Below are 20299 nucleotides of genomic sequence, written 5' to 3'. Positions count from 1 at the left end.
TCCCGTATTATAGAAAATAAAGGACCTGGAGCAGCGTCACTGCTTCCTCCTGTATTATAGAAAATAAAGGAGCTGGAGCAGCGTCACTGCTTCCTCCTGTAATATAGAAAATAAAGGAGCTGGAGCAGAGTCACTGCTTCCTCCTGTGTTATAGAAAATAAGGGAGCTGGAGCAGCGTCTCTGCTTCCTCCTGTATTATAGAAAATAAAGGACCTGGAGCAGAGTCACTGCTTCCTCCTGTTTTCTCGAAAATAAATGAGCTGGAGCAGCGTCTCTGCTTCCTCCTGTATTATAGAAAATAAAGGAGCTGGAGCAGAGTCACTGCTTCCTCCTGTATTATAGAAAATAAAGGAGCTGGAGCAGCGTCACTGCTTCCTCCTGTATTATAGAAAATAAAGGAGCTGGAGCAGCGTCTCGGCTTCCTCCTGTATTATAGAAAATAAAGGAGCTGGAGCAGCTTCTCTGCTTCCTCCTGTATTATAGAATATAAAGGAGCTGTAGCAGCGTCACTGCTTCCTCCTGTATTATAGAAAATAAAGGTGCTGGAGCAGCGTCACTGCTTCCTCCTGTATTATAGAAAATAAAGGAGCTGGAGCAGCGACACTGCTTCCTCCTGTATTATAGAAAATAAAGGAGCTGGAGCAGCGTCACTGCTTCCTCCTGTATTATAGAAAATAAAGGAGCTGGAGCAGCGTCACTGCTTCCTCCTGTTTTATAGAAAATAAACGAGCTGGAGCAGCGTCACTGCTTCCTCCTGTATTATAGAAAATAAAGGAGCTGTTTCAGCGTCTCTGCTTCCACCTGTATTATAGAAAATAAAGGAACTGGAGCAACGTCATGCTTCCTCCAGTATTATAGAAAATAAAGGAGCCGGAGCAGCGGAACTGCTTCGTCCTGTATTGTAGAAAATAAAGGAACTGGAGCAGAGTCACTTTTTCCTGCTGTATTATAGAAAATAAAGGAGCTGGAGCAGCGTCACTGATTCCTCCTGTATTATAGAAAATAAAGGAGCTGGAGCAGCGTCCCTGCTTCCTCCTGTATTATAGAAAATAAAGGAGCTGGAGCAGCGTCACTGCTTCCTCCTGTATTATAGAAAATTAAGGAGCTGGAGCAGCGTCACTGCTTACTCCCTTATTAAAGAAAATAAAGGAGCTGGAGCCGTGTCTCTTCTTCCTCATGTATTATAGAAAATAAAGGAGCTGGAGCAGCGTCACTGCTTCCTCCTGTATTATAGAAAATAAAGGAGCTGGAGCAGGTTCACTTTTTCCTCCTGTATTATAGAAAATAAAGGAGCTGGAGCAGCGTCACTTCTTCTTCCTGTATTATAGAAAATAAAGAAGCTGGAGCAGCGTCAGTGCTTCCCCCTGTATTATAGAAAATAAAGGAGCTGGAGCAGCGTCGCTACTTCCACATGTATGATAGAAATTAAAGGAGCTGGAGCAGCGTCACTGCTTCCTCCTGTATTATAGAAAATAAAGGAGCTGGAGCAGCGTCACTGCTTCCTCCTGTATTATAGAAAGTAAAGGAGCTGGAGCAGCGTCTCTGCTTCCTCCTGTATTACAGAAAATACAGCATCTGGGGCAGAGTCACTGCTTCCTCCTGTATTATATAAAATAAAGTAGCTGGAGCAGCGTCACTGCTTCCTCCAGTAGTATAGAAAATAAAGGAGCTGGAGCAGAGTCACTGCTTCCTCCTGTATTATAGAAAATAAAGGAGCTGGAGCAGCGTCACTACTTCCTCCTGTATTATAGAAAATAAACGAGCTGAAGCTGCGTCACTGCTTCCTCCTGTATTATATAAAATAAAGGAGCTGGAGCAGAGTCACTGTTTCCTCCTGTATTATAGAAAATAAAGGAGCTGGAACAGCGTCACAGCTTCCTCCTGTATTATAGAAAATAAAGGAGCTGGAGCAGCGTCACTGCTTCCTCCTGTATTATAGAAAATAAAGGAGCTGGAGCAGCGACACTGCTTCCTCCTGTATTATAGAAAATAAAGGAGCTGGAGCAGCGTCACTGCTTCCTCCTGTATCATAGAAAATAAAGGAGCTGGAGCAGCGTCACTGCTTCCTCCTGTATTATAGAAAATAAAGGAGCTGGAGCAGCGCCTCTACTTCCTCATGTATTATAGAAAATAAAGTAGGTGGAGCAGCATCACTGCTTCCTCCTGTATTATAGATAATAAAGGAGCTGGAGCAGCGTCACTGCTTATTCCTGTATTATAGAAAATAAAGGAGCTGGAGCAGCGTCTCTACTTCCTCCTGTCTTATTGAATATAAAGGAGCAGGAGCAGCGTCACTGCTTCCTCATGTATTATAAAAAATAAAGGAGGTAGAGCAGCATCACTGCTTCCTCCTGTGTTATACAAAATAAAGGAGCTGGAGAAACGTCACTGCTTCCTCCTGTATTATAGAAAATAAAGGAGCTGGAGCAGCGACACTGCTTCCTCCTGTATTATAGAAAATATAGGAGCTGGAGCAGCGTCACTGCTTCCTCCTGTATTATAGAAAATAAAGGAGCTGGAGCAGCGTCACTGCTTCCTCCGGTATTATAGAAAATAAAGGAGCTGGAGCAGCGTCACTGCTTCCTCCTGTATTATAGAAAATTAAGGAGCTGGAGCAGCGTCACTGCTTCCTCCCGTATTAAAGAAAATAAAGGAGCTGGAGCCGTGTCTCTTCTTCCTCATGTATTATAGAAAATTAAGGAGCTGGAGCAGCGTCACTGCTTCCTCCCGTATTATAGAAAATAAAGGAGCTGGAACAGCGTCACTGCTTCCTCCTGTATTATAGAAAATAAAGGAGCTGGAACAGCGTCACTGCTTCCTCCTGTATTATAGAAAATAAAGGAGCTGGAGCAGCGTTCTCTGCTTCCTCCTGTATTACAGAAAATAAAGGAGCTGGAGCAGCGTCACTGCTTCCTCCAGTATTATAGAAAATAAAGGAGCTGAACCAGCGTCTCTACTTCCTCCTGCATTATAGAAAATAAAGGAGCTGGAGCAGCGTCACTGCTTCCTCCTGTATTATAGAAAATAAAGGAGCTGGAGCTGAGTCACTTTTTTCTACTGTATTTTAGAAAATAAATGAGCTGGAGCAGCGTCACTGCTTCCTCCTGTATTATAGAAAATAAAGGAGCTGGAGCAGCGTAGCTGCTTCCTCCTGTATTATAGAAAATAAAGGATCTGGAGCAGCGTCACTGCTTCCTCCTGGAGATAGAAAATTAAGGAGCTGGAGCAGCGTCACTGCTTCCTCCCGTATTAAAGAAAATAAAGGAGCTTGAGCCGTGTCTCTTCTTCCTCATGTATTATAGAAAATAAAGGAGCTGGAGCAGCGTCACTGCTTCCTCCCGTATTATAGAAAATAAAGGAGCTGGAGCAGCGTAACTGAGTCCTCCCGTATTATAGAAAATAAAGGAGCTGGAGCAGAGTCTCTGCTTCCTCCTGTATTATAGAAAATAAAGGAGCTGGAGCAGAGTCACTGCTTCCTCCTGTATTATAGAATATAAAGGAGCTGGAGCAGCGACTATGCTTCCTCCTGTATTATAGAAAATAAAGGAGCTGAAGCAGCGTGTCTATATCCTACTGCATTATAGAAAATAAAGGAGCTGGAGCAGGGTCAATGCTTCCTCCTGTATTATAGAAAATAAAGGAGCTGGAGTACATCACTGCTTCCTCTTGTATTATGGAAAATAAAGGAGCTGGAGCAGCGTCACTGCTTCCTCCTGTATTATAGAAAATTAACGAGCTGCAGCAGCGTTTCTGCTTCCTCCTGTATTGTAGAAAATAAAGGTGCTGGAACAGCGTCACTGCTTCCTCCTGTATTATAGAAAATAAAGGAGCTGGAGCAGCGTCACTGCTTCCTCGTGTATTATAGAAAATAAAGGAGCTGGAGCAGCGTCACTGCTTCTTCCTGTATTATTGAAAATAAAGGAGCTGGAGCAGCGCCTCTGCTTCCTCCTGTATTATAGAAAATAAAGGAGCTGGAGCAGCGTCACTGCTTCCTCATGTATTATAGAAAATAGAGGAGGTGGAGCAGCATCACTGCTTCCTCCTGTGTAATAAAAAATAAAGGAGCTGGAGCAGTGTTACTGCTTCCTCCTGTATTATAGAAAATAAAGGAGCTGGAGCCGTGTCTATTCTTCCTCATGTATTATAGAAAATTAAGGAGCTGGAGCAGCGTCACTGCTTCCTCCCGTATTATAGAAAATAAAGGAGCTGGAGCAGCGTCACTGCTTCCTCCTGTATTACAGAAAATAAAGGAGCTGGAGCAGCGTCTCTGCTTCCTCCTGTATTACAGAAAATAAAGGAGCTGGAGCAATGTCACTGCTTCCTCCTGTATTATAGAAAATAAAGGAGCTGGAGCAGCGTAACTGTTTCCTCCTGTATTATAGAAAAGAAAGGAGCTGGAGCTGAGTCACTTTTTCCTACTGTATTATAGAAAATAAAGGAGCTGGAGTACATCACTGCTTCCTCTTGTATTATGGAAAATAAAGGAGCTGGAGCAGCGTCACTGCTTCCTCCTGTATTATAGAAAATTAACGAGCTGCAGCAGCGTTTCTGCTTCCTCCTGTATTGTAGAAAATAAAGGTGCTGGAACAGCGTCACTGCTTCCTCCTGTATTATAGAAAATAAAGGAGCTGGAGCAGCGTCACTGCTTCCTCGTGTATTATAGAAAATAAAGGAGCTGGAGCAGCGTCACTGCTTCTTCCTGTATTATTGAAAATAAAGGAGCTGGAGCAGCGCCTCTGCTTCCTCCTGTATTATAGAAAATAAAGGAGCTGGAGCAGCGTCACTGCTTCTTCCTGTATTATTGAAAATAAAGGAGCTGGAGCAGCGCCTCTGCTTCCTCCTGTATTATAGAAAATAAAGGAGCTGGAGCAGCGTCACTGTTTCCTCCTGTATTATAGAAAATAGAGGAGGTGGAGCAGCATCACTGCTTCCTCCTGTGTAATAAAAAATAAAGGAGCTGGAGCAGTGTTACTGCTTCCTCCTGTATTATAGAAAATAAAGGAGCTGGAGCCATGTCTATTCTTCCTCATGTATTATAGAAAATTAAGGAGCTGGAGCAGCGTCACTGCTTCCTCCCGTATTATAGAAAATAAAGGAGCTGGAGCAGCGTCACTGCTTCCTCCTGTATTGTAGAAAATAAAGGAGCTGGAGCAGCGTCTCTGCTTCCTCCTGTATTACAGAAAATAAAGGAGCTGGAGCAGCGTCTCTGCTTCCTCCTGTATTACAGAAAATAAAGGAGCTGGAGCAATGTCACTGCTTCCTCCTGTATTATCGAAAATAAAGGAGCTGGAGCAGCGTAACTGTTTCCTCCTGTATTATAGAAAATAAAGGAGCTGGAGCAGCGTCACTGCTTCCTCCCGTATTATAGAAAATAAAGGAGCTGGAGCAGCGTCGCTGCTTCCTCCCGTATTATAGAAAATAAAGGAGCTGGAGCAGCGTCACTGCTTCCTCCTGTATTATAGAAAATAAAGGATGTGGGGCAGAGTCACTGCTTCCTCCTGTATTACAGAAAATTGAAGAGCTGGAGCAGCGTCACTGCTTCCTCCCGTATTGTAGAAAATAAAGGTGCTGGAGCAGCGTCACTGCTTCCTCCTGTATTATAGAAAATAAAGGAGCTGGAGCAGCGTCACTGCTTCCTCGTGTATTGTAGAAAATAAAGGAGCTGGAGCCGTGTCTCTTCTTCCTCATGTATTATAGAAAATAAAGGAGCTGGAGCAGCGTCACTGCTTCCTCCCGTATTATAGAAAATAAAGGAGCTGGAGCAGCGTCGCTGCTTCCTCCTGTATTACAGAAAATAAAGGATCTGGAGCAGCGTCACTGCTTCCTCCCGTATTATAGAAAATAAAGGAGCTGGAGCAGCGTCACTGCTTCCTCCTGTATTATAGAAAATAAAGGATGTGGGGCAGAGTCACTGCTTCCTCCTGTATTACAGAAAATTGAGGAGCTGGAGCAGCGTCACTGCTTCCTCCCGTATTGTAGAAAATAAAGGAGCTGGAGCAGCGTTCTCCGCTTCCTCCTGTATTACAGAAAATAAAGGAGCTGGAGCAGCGTCACTGCTTCCTCCAGTATTATAGAAAATAAAGGAGCTGAACCAGCGTCTCTACTTCCTCCTGCATTATAGAAAATAAAGGAGCTGGAGCAGCGTCACTGCTTCCTCCTGTATTATAGAAAATAAAGGAGCTGGAGCCGTGTCTATTCTTCCTCATGTATTATAGAAAATTAAGGAGCTGGAGCAGCGTCACTGCTTCCTCCCGTATTATAGAAAATAAAGGAGCTGGAGCAGCGTCACTGCTTCCTCCTGTATTATAGAAAATAAAGGAGCCGGAGCAGCGTAACTGTTTCGTCCTGTATTATAGAAAATAAAGGAGCTGGAGCCGTGTCTATTCTTCCTCCTGTATTATAGAAAATAAAGGAGCTGGAGCAGCGTCACTGCTTCCTCCCGTATTATAGAAAATAAAGGAGCTGGAGCAGCGTCACTGCTTCCTCCTGTATTATAGAAAATAAAGGATGTGGGGCAGAGTCACTGCTTCCTCCTGTATTACAGAAAATTGAGGAGCTGGAGCAGCGTCACTGCTTCCTCCCGTATTGTAGAAAATAAAGGTGCTGGAGCAGCGTCACTGCTTCCTCCTGTATTATAGAAAATAAAGGAGCTGGAGCAGCGTCACTGCTTCCTCGTGTATTGTAGAAAATAAAGGAGCTGGAGCCGTGTCTCTTCTTCCTCATGTATTATCGAAAATAAAGGAGCTGGAGCAGCGTCACCGTTACCTACTGCATTATAGAAAATAAAGGTGCTGGAGCAGCGTCTCTGCTTCCTCCTGTGTTATACAAAATAAAGGAGCTGGAGCAGCGTCACTGCTTCCTCCCGTATTACAGAAAATAAAGGAGCTGGAGCAGCGTCTCTGCTTCCTCCTGTATTATAGAAAATAAAGGAGCTGGAGCAGCGTCACTGCTTCCTCCCGTATTACAGAAAATAAAGGAGCTGGAGCAGCGTCACTGCTTCCTCCTGTATTACAGAAAATAAAGGAGATTGAGCAGCGTCTCTGCTTCATCCTGTATTATAGAAAATAAAGGAGCTGAAGCAGCGTCTCTACTTCCTCTTGTATTATAGAAAATAAAGGAGCTGGAGCAGCGTCACTGCTTCCTCCTGTATTATAGAAAATAAAGGAGCTGGAGCAGCGTCACTGCTTCCTCGTGTATTATAGAAAATAAAGGAGCTGGAGCAGCGCCTCTACGTCTTGCTGTATTATAGAAAATAAAGGAGCTGGAGCAGCGTCACTGCTTCCTCATGTATTATAGAAAATAGAGTAGGTGCAGCAGCATCACTGCTTCCTCTTGTGTTATACAAAATAAAGGAGCTGGAGCAACGTCTCTGCTTCCTCCTGTATTATAGAAAATAAAGGAGCTGGAGCAGCGTCACTGCTTATTCCTGTATTATAGAAAATAAAGGAGGTGGAGCAGCGTCACTGCTTCCTCATGTATTATAGAAAATAAAGGAGGTGGAGCAGCATCAATGCTTCCTCCTGTATTATAGAAAATAAACGAGCTGGAACAGCGTCACGGCTTCCTCCTGTATTATAGAAAATAAAGGAGCTGGAGCAGCGTCTCTGCTTCCACCTGTATTATAGAAAATAAAGGATCCGGAGCAGAGTAACTGCTTCTTCCAGTATTATAGAAAATAAAGGATCCGGAGCAGAGTAACTGCTTCTTCCTGTATTATAGAAAATAAAGGAGCTGGAGCAGCGTCACTTTTTCCTCCTGTATTATAGAAAATAAAGGAGCTGGAGCAGCGTCACTGCTTCCTCCTGTATTATAGAAAATAAAGGAGCTGGAGCAGCGTCACTGCTTCCTCCTCTATTATAGAAAATAAAGGAGCTGGAGCAGCGACACTGCTTCCTCCTGTATTATAGAAAATAAAGGAGCTGGAGCAGCGTCACTGCTTCCTCCCGTATTATAGAAAATAAAGGAGCTGGAGCAGCGTTGCTGCTTCCACCGGTATTATATAAAATAAAGGATCTGGAGCAGCGACACTGCTTCCTCCTGTATTATAGAAAATAAAGGAGCTGGAGCAGCGTCACTGCTTCCTCCTGTATTATAGAAAATTAAGGAGCTGGAGCCGTGTCTATTCTTCCTCATGTATTATAGAAAATTAAGGAGCTGGAGCAGCGTCACTTTTTCCTCCTGTATTATAGAAAATAAAGGATCTGGAGCAGCGTCACTGCTTCCTCCGGTATTATAGAAAATAAAGGAGCTGGAGCAGAGTCACTGCTTCCTCCGGTATTATAGAAAATAAAGGAGCTGGAGCAGCGTCACCGCTTATCCGGTATGATAGAAAATAAAGGAGCTGTAGCAGCGTCACTGCTTCCTCTTGTATTATACAAAATAAAGGAGCTGGAGCAGCGTCACTGATTCCTCATGCATTATAGAAAATATAGGAGCTGGAGCAGCGCCACTGCTTCCTCCTTTATTATAGAAAATAAAGGATCTGGAGCAGCGTCACTGTTTCCTCCGGTATTATAGAAAATAAAGGAGCTGGAGCAGCGTCACTGCTTCCTCCCGTATTATAGAAAATAAAGGAGCTGGAGCCGTGTCTCTTCTTTCTCAAGTATTATAGAAAATAAAGGAGCTGGAGCAGCGTCACTGCTTCCTCATGTATTACAGAAAATCAAGGAGCTGGAGCAGCGTCACTGCTTCCTCTTGTATTATAGAAAATAAAAGAGCTGGAGCAGCGTCACTGCTTCCTCATGCATTATAGAAAATATAGGAGCTGGAGCAGCGTCACTGCTTCCTCCTGTATTATAGAAAATAAAGGATCTGGAGCAGCGTAACTGCTTCCTCCGGTATTATAGAAAATAAAGGAGCTGGAGCAGAGTCACTGCTTCCTCCTGTATTATAGAAAATAAAGGAGCTGGAGCAGCGTTTCTGCTTCCTCCTGTATTGTAGAAAATAAAGGAGCTGGAGCAACGTCATTGCTTCCTACTGTATTATAGAAAATAAAGGAGCTGGAGCAGCGTTTCTGCTTCCACCTGTATTATAGAAAATAAAGGAGCTGAAGCAACGTCACTGGTTCCTCCTGTATTATAGAAAATAAAGGAGCTGGAGCAGCGTAATTGCTTCGTCCTGTATTATAGAAAATAAAGGAGCGGGAGCATTGTCACTGCTTCCTCCTGTATTATAGAAAATAAAGGAGCTGGAGCAGCGTAATTGCTTCGTCCTGTATTATAGAAAATAAAGGAGCGGGAGCATTGTCACTGCTTCCTCCTGTATTATAGAAAATAAAGGAGCTGGAGCAGCGTAATTGCTTCGTCCTGTATTATAGAAAATAAAGGAGCTGGAGCAGCGTCACTGCTTCCTCCCGTATTATAGAAAATAAAGGAGCTGGAGCCGTGTCTCTTCTTTCTCAAGTATTATAGAAAATAAAGGAGCTGGAGCAGCGTCACTGCTTCCTCATGTATTACAGAAAATCAAGGAGCTGGAGCAGCGTCACTGCTTCCTCTTGTATTATAGAAAATAAAAGAGCTGGAGCAGCGTCACTGCTTCCTCATGCATTATAGAAAATATAGGAGCTGGAGCAGCGTCACTGCTTCCTCCTGTATTATAGAAAATAAAGGATCTGGAGCAGCGTCACTGCTTCCTCCGATATTATAGAAAATAAAGGAGCTGGAGCAGAGTCACTGCTTCCTCCTGTATTATAGAAAATAAAGGAGCTGGAGCAGCGTTTCTGCTTCCTCCTGTATTGTAGAAAATAAAGGAGCTGGAGCAACGTCATTGCTTCCTACTGTATTATAGAAAATAAAGGAGCTGGAGCAGCGTCACTGCTTCCTCCTGTATTATAAAAAATAAAGGAGCTGGAGCAGCGTTTCTGCTTCCACCTGTATTATAGAAAATAAAGGAGCTGAAGCAACGTCACTGGTTCCTCCAGTATTATAGAAAATAAAGGAGCTGGAGCAGCGTCACTGCTTCCTCCTGTATTGTAGAAAATAAAGGAGCTGGAGCAGCGTTTCTGCTTCCTCTTGTATTGTAGAAAATAAAGGAGCTGGAGCAACGTCACTGCTTCCTCCTGTATTATAGAAAATAAAGGAGCTGGAGCAGCGTCACTGCTTCCTCCTGTTTTATAGAAAATAAAGGAGCTGGAGCAGCGTCACTGCTTCCTCCAGTATTATGGAAAATAAAGGGGCAGGAACAGCGTCTCTGCTTCCTCCTGTATTATAGAATATAATGTAGCTGGAGCAGCGTCACTGCTTCCTCCGGTATGATAGAAAATAAAGGAGCTGGAGCAGCGTCACTGCTTCCTCTTGTATTATACAAAATAAAGGAGCTGGAGCAGTGTCACTGCTTCCTCATGCATTATAGAAAATATAGGAGCTGGAGCAGCGTCACTGCTTCCTCCTGTATTATAGAAAATAAAGGATCTGGAGCAGCGTCACTGCTTCCTCCGGTATTATAGAAAATAAAGGAGCTGGAGCAGCGTCACTGCTTCCTCCTGTATTATATAAAATAAAGGAGCTGGAGCAGAGTCACTGCTTCCTCCTGTATTATCGAAAATAAAGGAGCTGGAGCAGCGTCTCTGCTTCCTCCTGTATTATATAAAATAAAGGAGCTGGAGCAGAGTCACTGCTTCCTCCTGTATTATAGAAAATAAAGGATCTGGAGCAGCGTCTCTGCTTCCTCCTCTATTACAGAAAATAATGGAGATGGAGCAGCGACACTGCTTCCTCCAGTATTATAGAAAATAAAGGAGCCGGAGCAGCGTAACTGCTTCGTCCTGTATTATAGAAAATAAAGGAGCTAGAGCAGCGTCATTTTTTCCTCCTGTCTTATAGAAAATAAAGGACCTGGAGCAGCGTCACTGCTTCCTCCTGTGTTATAGAAAATAAAGGAGCTGGAGCAGCGTCCCTGCTTCCTCCTGTATTATCGAAAATAACGGATCTGGAGCAGCGTCACTGCTTCCTCCTATTAAAGAAAATAAAGGAGCTGGAGCCGTGTCTCTTCTTCCTCATGTATTATAGAAAATAAACAAGCAGGAGCAGCGTCACTACTTCCTCCCGTATTATAGAAAATAAAGGAGCTGGAGTAGCGTCACTGCTTCCTCCTGTATTATAGAAAATAAAGGAGCTGGAGCAGCGTCACTGCTTCCTCCTGTATTATAGAAAATAAAGGAGCTGGAGCAGAGTCACTGTTTCCTCCTGTATTATAGAAAATAAAGGAGCTGGAGCGGCGTCTCTGCTTCCTCCTGTATTACAGAAAATAAAGGAGCTGGAACAGCGTCACTGCTTCCTCCAGTATTATATAAAATAAAGGAGCTGAAGCATCGTCTCTACTTCCTCCTGCATTATAGAAAATAAAGGAGCTGGAGCAGCGTCACTGCTTCCTCCTGTATTATAGAAAATAAAGGAGCTGGAGCAGCGTCACTGCTTCCTCCTGTAATATAGAAAATAAATGAGCTGGAGCAGCGTCACTGCTTCCTCCTGTATTATAGAAAATTAAGGAGCTGGAGCAGCATTCCTGATTCCTCCCGAATTACAGAAAATAAAGGACCTGGAGCCGTGTCTCTTCTTCCTCATGTATTATAGAAAATAAAGGAGGTGGAGCAGCGTCACTGCTTCCTCCTATATTCTAGAAAATCAAGGAGCTGGAGCAGCGTCACTGGTTCCACCGGTATTATAGAAAATAAAGGAGCTGGAGCAGCGTCACTGCTTCATCTTGTATTATAGAAAATAAAAGAGCTGGAGCAGCGTCACTGCTTCCTCATGCATTATAGAAAATATAGGAGCTGGAGCAGCGTCACTGCTTCCTCCTGTATTATAGAAAATAAAGGAGCTGGAGCAGCGTCACTGCTTCCTCCCGTATTACAGAAAATAAAGGAGCTGTAGCAGAGTCACTGCTTCCATCTGTATTATAGAAAATAAAGGAGCTGGAGCAGCGTTTCTGCTTCCTCCTGTATTGTAGAAAATAAAGGAGCTGGAGCAACGTCACTGCTTCCTACTGTATTATAGAAAATAAAGGAGCTGGAGCAGCGTCACTGCTTCCTCCTGTATTATAAAAAATAAAGGAGCTGGAGCAGCGTTTCTGCTTCCACCTGTATTATAGAAAATAAAGGAGCTGGAGCAACGTCACTGCTTCCTCCTGTATTATAGAAAATAAAGGAGCTGGAGCAGCGTAATTGCTTCGTCCTGTATTATAGAAAATAAAGGAGCTGGAGCAACGTCAACTGCTTCTTCCTGTATTATAGAAAATAAAGGAGCTGGAGCAGCGTCACTGCTTCCTCATGCATTATAGAATATAAAGGAGCTGGAGCATCGTCACTGCTTCCTCCGGTATTATAGAAAATAAAGGAGCTCGAGCAGCGTCACTGCTTCCTCCTATATTGTTGAAAATAAAGGAGCTGGAGCAGCGTTTCTGCTTCCTCTTGTATTGTAGAAAATAAAGGAGCTGGAGCAACGACACTGCTTCCTCCGGTATTATAGAAAATAAAGGAGCTGGAGCAGCGTTTCTGCTTTCACCTGTATTATAGAAAATAAAGGAGCTGAAGCAACGTCACTGCGTCGTCCTGTGTTATAGAAAATACAGGAGCTTGAGCAGAGTCACTGCTTCCTCCTGTATTATAGAAAATAAAGGAGCTGGAGCAGCGTCTCTGCTTCCTCCTGTATTATAAATAAAATAAAGGAGCTGGAGCAGAGTCACTGCTTCCTCTTGTATTATAAAAAATAAAGGAGCTGAAGCAGCGTCTCTACTTCCTCCTGCATTATAGAAAATAAAGGAGCTGGAGCAGCGTCACTGCTTCCTCCTGTATTATAGAAAATAACGGAGCTGGAGCACATCACTGCTTCCTCTTGTATCATAGAAAATAAAGGAGCTGGAGCAGCGTCACTGCTTCCTCCTGTATTATAGAAAATAAACGAGCTGGAGCAGCGTTTCTGCTTCCTCCTGTATTGTAGAAAATAAAGGAGCTGGAGCAGCGTCACTGCTTCTTCCTGTATTATAGAAAATAAAGGAGCTGGAGCAGCGCCTCTACTTCCTGCTGTATTATAGAAAATAAAGGACCTGGAGCAGCGTCACTGCTTCCTCATGTATTATAGAAAATAGAGGAGGTGGAGCAGCATCACTGCTTCCTCCTGTGTTATACAAAATAAAGGAGCTGGAGCAGCGTCACTGCTTCCTCCTGTATTATAGAAAATAAAGGAGCTGGAGCAGCGTCACTGCTTATTCCTGTGTTATAGAAAATAAAGGAGCTAGAGCAGCGTCACTGCTTCCTCCTGTATTATAAAAAATAAAGGAGCTGGAGCAGCGTTTCTGCTTCCACCTGTATTATAGAAAATAAAGGAGCTGAAGCAACGTCACTGGTTCCTCCTGTATTATAGAAAATAAAGGAGCTGGAGCATCGTCACTGCTTCCTCCGGTATTATAGAAAATAAAGGAGCTGGAGCAGCGTCACTGCTTCCTCCTGTATTGTAGAAAATAAAGGAGCTGGAACAGCGTTTCTGCTTCCTCTTGTATTGTAGAAAATAAAGGAGCTGGAGCAACGTCACTGCTTCCTCCTGTATTATAGAAAATAAAGGAGCTGGAGCAGCGTCACTGCTTCCTCCTGTTTTTTAGAAAATAAAGGAGCTGGAGCAGCGTCACTGCTTCCTCCAGTATTATGGAAAATAAAGGGGCAGGAACAGCGTCTCTGCTTCCTCCTGTATTATAGAATATAAAGTTGCTGGAGCAGCGTCACTGCTTCCTCCGGTATTATAGAAAATAAAGGAGCTGGAGCAGCGTCACTGCTTCCTCTTGTGTTATACAAAATAAAGGAGCTGGAGCAGCGTCACTGATTCCTCATGCTTTATAGAAAATATAGGAGCTGGAGCAGCGTCACTGCTTCCTCCTGTATTATAGAAAATAAAGGATCTGGAGCAGCGTCACTGCTTCCTCCGGTATTATAGAAAATAAAGGAGCTGGAGCAGCGTCACTGCTTCTTCCTGTATTATAGAAAATAAAGGAGCTGGAGCAGCGCCTCTACTTCCTGCTGTATTATAGAAAATAAAGGACCTGGAGCAGCGTCACTGCTTCCTCATGTATTATAGAAAATAGAGGAGGTGGAGCAGCATCACTGCTTCCTCCTGTGTTATACAAAATAAAGGAGCTGGAGCAGCGTCACTGCTTCCTCCTGTATTATAGAAAATAAAGGAGCTGGAGCAGCGTCACTGCTTATTCCTGTGTTATAGAAAATAAAGGAGCTAGAGCAGCGTCACTGCTTCCTCCTGTATTATAAAAAATAAAGGAGCTGGAGCAGCGTTTCTGCTTCCACCTGTATTATAGAAAATAAAGGAGCTGAAGCAACGTCACTGGTTCCTCCTGTATTATAGAAAATAAAGGAGCTGGAGCATCGTCACTGCTTCCTCCGGTATTATAGAAAATAAAGGAGCTGGAGCAGCGTCACTGCTTCCTCCTGTATTGTAGAAAATAAAGGAGCTGGAACAGCGTTTCTGCTTCCTCTTGTATTGTAGAAAATAAAGGAGCTGGAGCAACGTCACTGCTTCCTCCTGTATTATAGAAAATAAAGGAGCTGGAGCAGCGTCACTGCTTCCTCCTGTTTTTTAGAAAATAAAGGAGCTGGAGCAGCGTCACTGCTTCCTCCAGTATTATGGAAAATAAAGGGGCAGGAACAGCGTCTCTGCTTCCTCCTGTATTATAGAATATAAAGTTGCTGGAGCAGCGTCACTGCTTCCTCCGGTATTATAGAAAATAAAGGAGCTGGAGCAGCGTCACTGCTTCCTCTTGTGTTATACAAAATAAAGGAGCTGGAGCAGCGTCACTGATTCCTCATGCATTATAGAAAATATAGGAGCTGGAGCAGCGTCACTGCTTCCTCCTGTATTCTAGAAAATAAAGGATCTGGAGCAGCGTCACTGCTTCCTCCGGTATTATAGAAAATAAAGGAGCTGGAGCAGCGTCACTGCTTCCTCCTGTATTATAGAAAATAAAGAAGCAGGAGCAGCGTCACTTTTTCCTCCTGTATTATAGAAAATAAAGGAGCTGGAGCAGCGTCACTTTTTCCTCCTGTATTATAGAAAATAAAGGAGCTGGAGCAGCGTCACTGCTTCCTCCTATTAAAGAAAATAAAGGAGCTGGAGCCGTGTCTCTTCTTCCTCATGTATTATAGAAAATAAACAAGCAGGAGCAGCGTCACTACTTCCTCCCGTATTATAGAAAATAAAGGAGCTGGAGTAGCGTCACTGCTTCCTCCTGTATTATAGAAAATAAAGGAGCTGGAGCAGCGTTACTGCTTCCTCCTGTATTATAGAAAATAAAGGAGCTGGAGCAGAGTCACTGTTTCCTCCTGTATTATAGAAAATAACGGAGCTGGAGCGGCGTCTCTGCTTCCTCCTGTATTACAGAAAATAACGGAGCTGGAACAGCGTCACTGCTTCCTCCAGTATTATAGAAAATAAAGGAGCTGAAGCAGCGTCTCTACTTCCTCCTGCATTATAGAAAATAAAGGAGCTGGAGCAGCGTCACTGCTTCCTCCTGTATTAAAGAAAATAAAGGAGCTGGAGCAGCGTCACTGCTTCCTCCTGTATTATAGAAAATAAAGGAGCTGGAGCAGCGTCACTGCTTCCTCCTGTATTATAGAAAATTAAGGAGCTGGAGCAGCATTCCTGATTCCTCCCGTATTACAGAAAATAAAGGATCTGGAGCCGTGTCTCTTCTTCCTCATGTATTATAGAAAATAAAGGAGCTGGAGCAGCGTCACTGCTTCCTCCTATATTCTAGAAAATCAAGGAGCTGGAGCAGCGTCACTGCTTCGTCATGCATTATAGAAAATATAGGAGCTGGAGCAGCGTCACTGCTTCCTCCTGTATTATAGAAAATAAATGAGCTGGAGCAGCGTCACTGCTTCGTCCCGTATTACAGAAAATAAAGGAGCTGGAGCAGAGTCACTGCTTCCTCCTGTATTATAGAAAATAAAGGAGCTGGAGCAGCGTTTCTGCTTCCTCCTGTATTGTAGAAAATAAAGGAGCTGGAGCAACGTCACTGCTTCCTACTGTATTATAGAAAATAAAGGAGCTGGAGCAGCGTCACTGCTTCCTCCTGTATTATAAAAAATAAAGGAGCTGGAGCAGCGTTTCTGCTTCCACCTGTATTATAGAAAATAAAGGAGCTGAAGCAACGTCACTGCTTCCTCCTGAATGATAGAAAATAAAGGAGCTGGAGCAGCGTAATTGCTTCGTCCTGTATTATAGAAAATAAAGGAGCTGGAGCAACGTCACTGGTTCCTCCTGTATTATAGAAAATAAAGGAGCTGGAGCAGCGTCACTGCTTCCTCATGCATTACAGAAAATAAAGGAGCTGGAGCATCGTCACTGCTTCCTCCGGTATTATAGAAAATAAAGGAGCTCGAGCAGCGTCACTGCTTCCTCCTGTATTGTTGAAAATAAAGGAGCTGGAGCAGCGTTTCTGCTTCCTCTTGTATTGTAGAAAATAAAGGAGCTGGAGCAACGACACTGCTTCCTCCTGTATTATAGAAAATAAAGGAGCTGGAGCAGCGTCACTGCTTCCTCCTGTTTTATAGAAAATAAAGGAGCTGGCGCAGCGTTTCTGCTTTCACCTGTATTATAGAAAATAAAGGAGCTGAAGCAACGTCACTGCGTCGTCCTGTGTTATAGAAAATACAGGAGCTTGAGCAGACTCACTGCTTCCTCCTGTATTATAGAAAATAAAGGAGCTGGAGCAGCGTCTCTGCTTCCTCCTGGATTATAAATAAAATAAAGGAGCTGGAGCAGAGTCACTGCTTCCTCTTGTATTATAGAAAATAAAGGAGCTGAAGCAGCGTCTCTACTTCCTCCTGCATTATAGAAAATAAAGGAGCTGGAGCAGCGTCACTGCTTCCTCCTGTATTATCGAAAATAAAGGAGCTGGAGCACATCACTGCTTCCTCTTGTATCATAGAAAATAAAGGAGCTGGAGCAGCGTCACTGCTTCCTCCTGTATTATAGAAAATAAACGAGTTGGAGCAGCGTTTCTGCTTCCTCCTGTATTGTAGAAAATAAAGGAGCTGGAGCAGCGTCACTGCTTCTTCCTGTATTATAGAAAATAAAGGAGCTGGAGCAGCGCCTCTACTTCCTGCTGTATTATAGAAAATAAAGGAGCTGGAGCAGCGTCACTGCTTCCTCATGTATTATAGAAAATAGAGGAGGTTGAGCAGCATCACTGCTTCCTCCTGTGTTGTACAAAATAAAGGAGCTGGAGCAGCGTCACTGTTTCCTCCTGTATTATAGAAAATAAAGGAGCTGGAGCAGCGTCTCTACTTCCTCCGGTATTATAGAAAATAAAGGAGCTGGAGCAGCGTCACTGCTTCCTCATGTATTATAGAAAATGAAGGAGGTGGAGCAGCATCACTGCTTCCTCCTGTATTTTCGAAAATAAAGGAGCTGGAACAGCGTCACTGCTTCCTCCTGTATTATAGAAAATAAAGGAGCTGGAGCAGCGTCTCTGCTTCCACCTGAATTATAGAAAATAAAGGAGCTGGAGCAGAGTCACTGCTTCCTCCGGTATTATAGAAAATAAAGGAGCTGGAGCAGCGTCACTGCTTCCTCCTGTATTGTAGAAAATAAAGGAGCTGGAGCAGCGTTTCTGCTTCCTCTTGTATTGTAGAAAATAAAGGAGCTGGAGCAACGACACTGCTTCCTCCTGTATTATAGAAAATAAAGGAGCTGGAGCAGCGTCACTGCTTCCTCCTGTTTTATAGAAAATAAAGGAGCTGGAGCAGCGTCACTGCTTCCTCCAGTATTATGGAAAATAAAGGGGCATGAACAGCGTCACTGCTTCATCCTGTATTATAGAAAATAAAGTAGCTGGAGGAGGTTCTCTGCTTCCTCCTGTATTATAGAAAATAAAGTAGCTGGAGCAGCGTCACTGCATCCTCCGGTATTATAGAAAATAAAGGAGCTGGAGCAGCGTCACTCCTTCCTCTTGTATTATAGAAAATAAAGGAGCTGGAGCAGCGTCACTGATTCCTCATGCATTATAGAAAATATAGGAGCTGGAGCAGCGTCACTGCTTCCTCCTGTATTATAGAAAATAAAGGATCTGGAGCAGCGTCACTGCTTCCTCCGGAATTATAGAAAATAAAGGAGCTGGAGCAGCGTCACTGCTTCCTCCTGTATTATAGAAAATAAAGTAGCTGGAGCAGCGTTTCTGCTTCCACCTGTATTGTAGAAAATAAAGGAGCTGGAGCAATGTCACTGCTTCCTCCTGTATTGTATAAAATAAAGGAGCTGGAGCAGCGTCACTGCTTCCTCCTGTATTATAGAAAATAAAGGAGCTGGAGCAGCGTTTCTGCTTTCACCTGTATTATAGAAAATAAAGGAGCTGAAGCAACGTCACTGCGTCGTCCTGTGTTATAGAAAATACAGGAGCTTGAGCAGAGTCACTGCTTCCTCCTGTATTATAGAAAATAAAGGAGCTGGAGCAGCGTCAATGCTTCCTCCTGTATTATAGAAAATAAAGGAGCTGGAGCAGAGTCACTACTTCCTCCTGTATTATAGAAAATAAAGGAGCTGGAGCAGCGTCACTGCTTCCTCTTGTATTATAGAAAATAAAGGAGCTGAAGCAGCGTCTCTACTTCCTCCTGCATTATAGAAAATAAAGGAGCTGGAACAGAGTCACTGCTTCCTCCTGTATTATAGAAAATAAAGGAGCTGGAGCACATCACTGCTTCCTCTTGTATGATAGAAAATAAAGGAGCTGGAGCACCGTCACTGCTTCCTCCTGTATTATAGAAAATAAACGAGCTGGAGCAGCGTTTCTGCTTCCTCCTGTATTGTACAAAATAAAGGAGCTGGAGCAGCGTCACTGCTTCTTCCTGTATTATAGAAAATAAAGGAGCTGGAGCAGCGCCTCTACTTCCTGCTGTATTATAGAAACTAAAGGAGCTGGAGCAGCGTCACTGCTTCCTCATGTATTATAGAAAATAGAGGAGGTGGAGCAGCATCACTTCTTCTTCCTGTGTTATACAAAATAAAGGAGCTGGAGCAGCGTCACTGCTTCCTCCTGTATTATAGAAAATAAAGGAGCTGGAGCAGCGTCACTGCTTATTCCTGTATTATAGAAAATAAAGGAGCTGGAGCAGCGTCTCTACTTCCTCCGGTATTATAGAAAATAAAGGAGCTGGAGCAGCGTCACTGCTTCCTCATGTATTATAGAAAATGAAGGAGGTGGAGCAGCATCACTGCTTCCTCCTGTATTATAGAAAATAAACGAGCTGGAACAGCGTCACTGCTTCCTCCTGTATTATAGAAAATAAAGGAGCTGGAGCAGCGTCTCTGCTTCCACCTGTATTATAGAATATAAAGGAGCTGGAGCAACGTCATGCTTCCTCCAGTATTATAGAAAATGAAGGAGGTGGAGCAGCATCACTGCTTCCTCCTGTATTATAGAAAATGAAGAAGGTGGAGCAGCATCACTGCTTCCTCCTGTATTATAGAAAATGAAGGAGGTGGAGCAGCATCACTGCTTCCTCCTGTATTATAGAAAATAAAGGATCTGGAGCAGCGTAACTGCTTCGTGCTGTATTATAGAAAATAAAGGAGCTGGAGCAGCGTCACTTTTTCCTCCTGTATTATAGAAAATAAAGGAGCTGGAGCAGCGTCCCTGCTTCCTCCTGTATTATAGAAAATAAAGGAGCTGGAGCAGCATCACTGCTTCCTCCTGTGTTATACAAAATAAAGGAGCTGGAGCAGCGTCACTGCTTCCTCCTGTATGAAAGAAAACAAACGAGCTGGAGCAGCGTCACTGCTTATTCCTGTATTATAGAAAATAAAGGAGCTGGAGCAGCGTCTCTACTTCCTCCTGTATTATAGAATATAAAGGAGCTGGAGCAGCGTCACTGCTTCCTCGTGTATTATAGAAAATAAAGGAGGTAGAGCAGCATCACTGCTTCCTCCTGTATTATAGAAAATAAACGAGCTGGAACAGCCTCAATGCTTCCTCCTGTATTATAGAAAATAAAGGAGCTGGAGCAGCGTCTCTGCTTCCACCTGTATTATAGAAAATAAAGGAGCTGGAGCAACGTCATGCTTCCTCCAGTATTATAGAAAATAAAGGAGCCGGAGCAGCGTAACTGCTTCGTCCTGTATTATAGAAAATAAAGGAGCTGGACCAGCGTCACTTTTTCCTCCTGTATTATAGAAAATAAAGGAGCTGGAGCAGCGTCACTGCTTCCTCCAGTATTATAGAAAATAAAGGAGCTGGAGCAGCGTCCCTGCTTCCTCCTGTATTATAGAAAATAAAGGAGCTGGAGCAGCGTCACTGCTTCCAC

Source organism: Chiloscyllium punctatum, chromosome 21 (assembly GCF_047496795.1).
Source record: "Chiloscyllium punctatum isolate Juve2018m chromosome 21, sChiPun1.3, whole genome shotgun sequence".
Classification (NCBI taxonomy): Eukaryota; Metazoa; Chordata; class Chondrichthyes; order Orectolobiformes; family Hemiscylliidae; genus Chiloscyllium; species Chiloscyllium punctatum.
The sequence above is the reverse complement of the archived record's forward strand: the minus strand, read 5'-3'. Positions refer to the sequence as shown.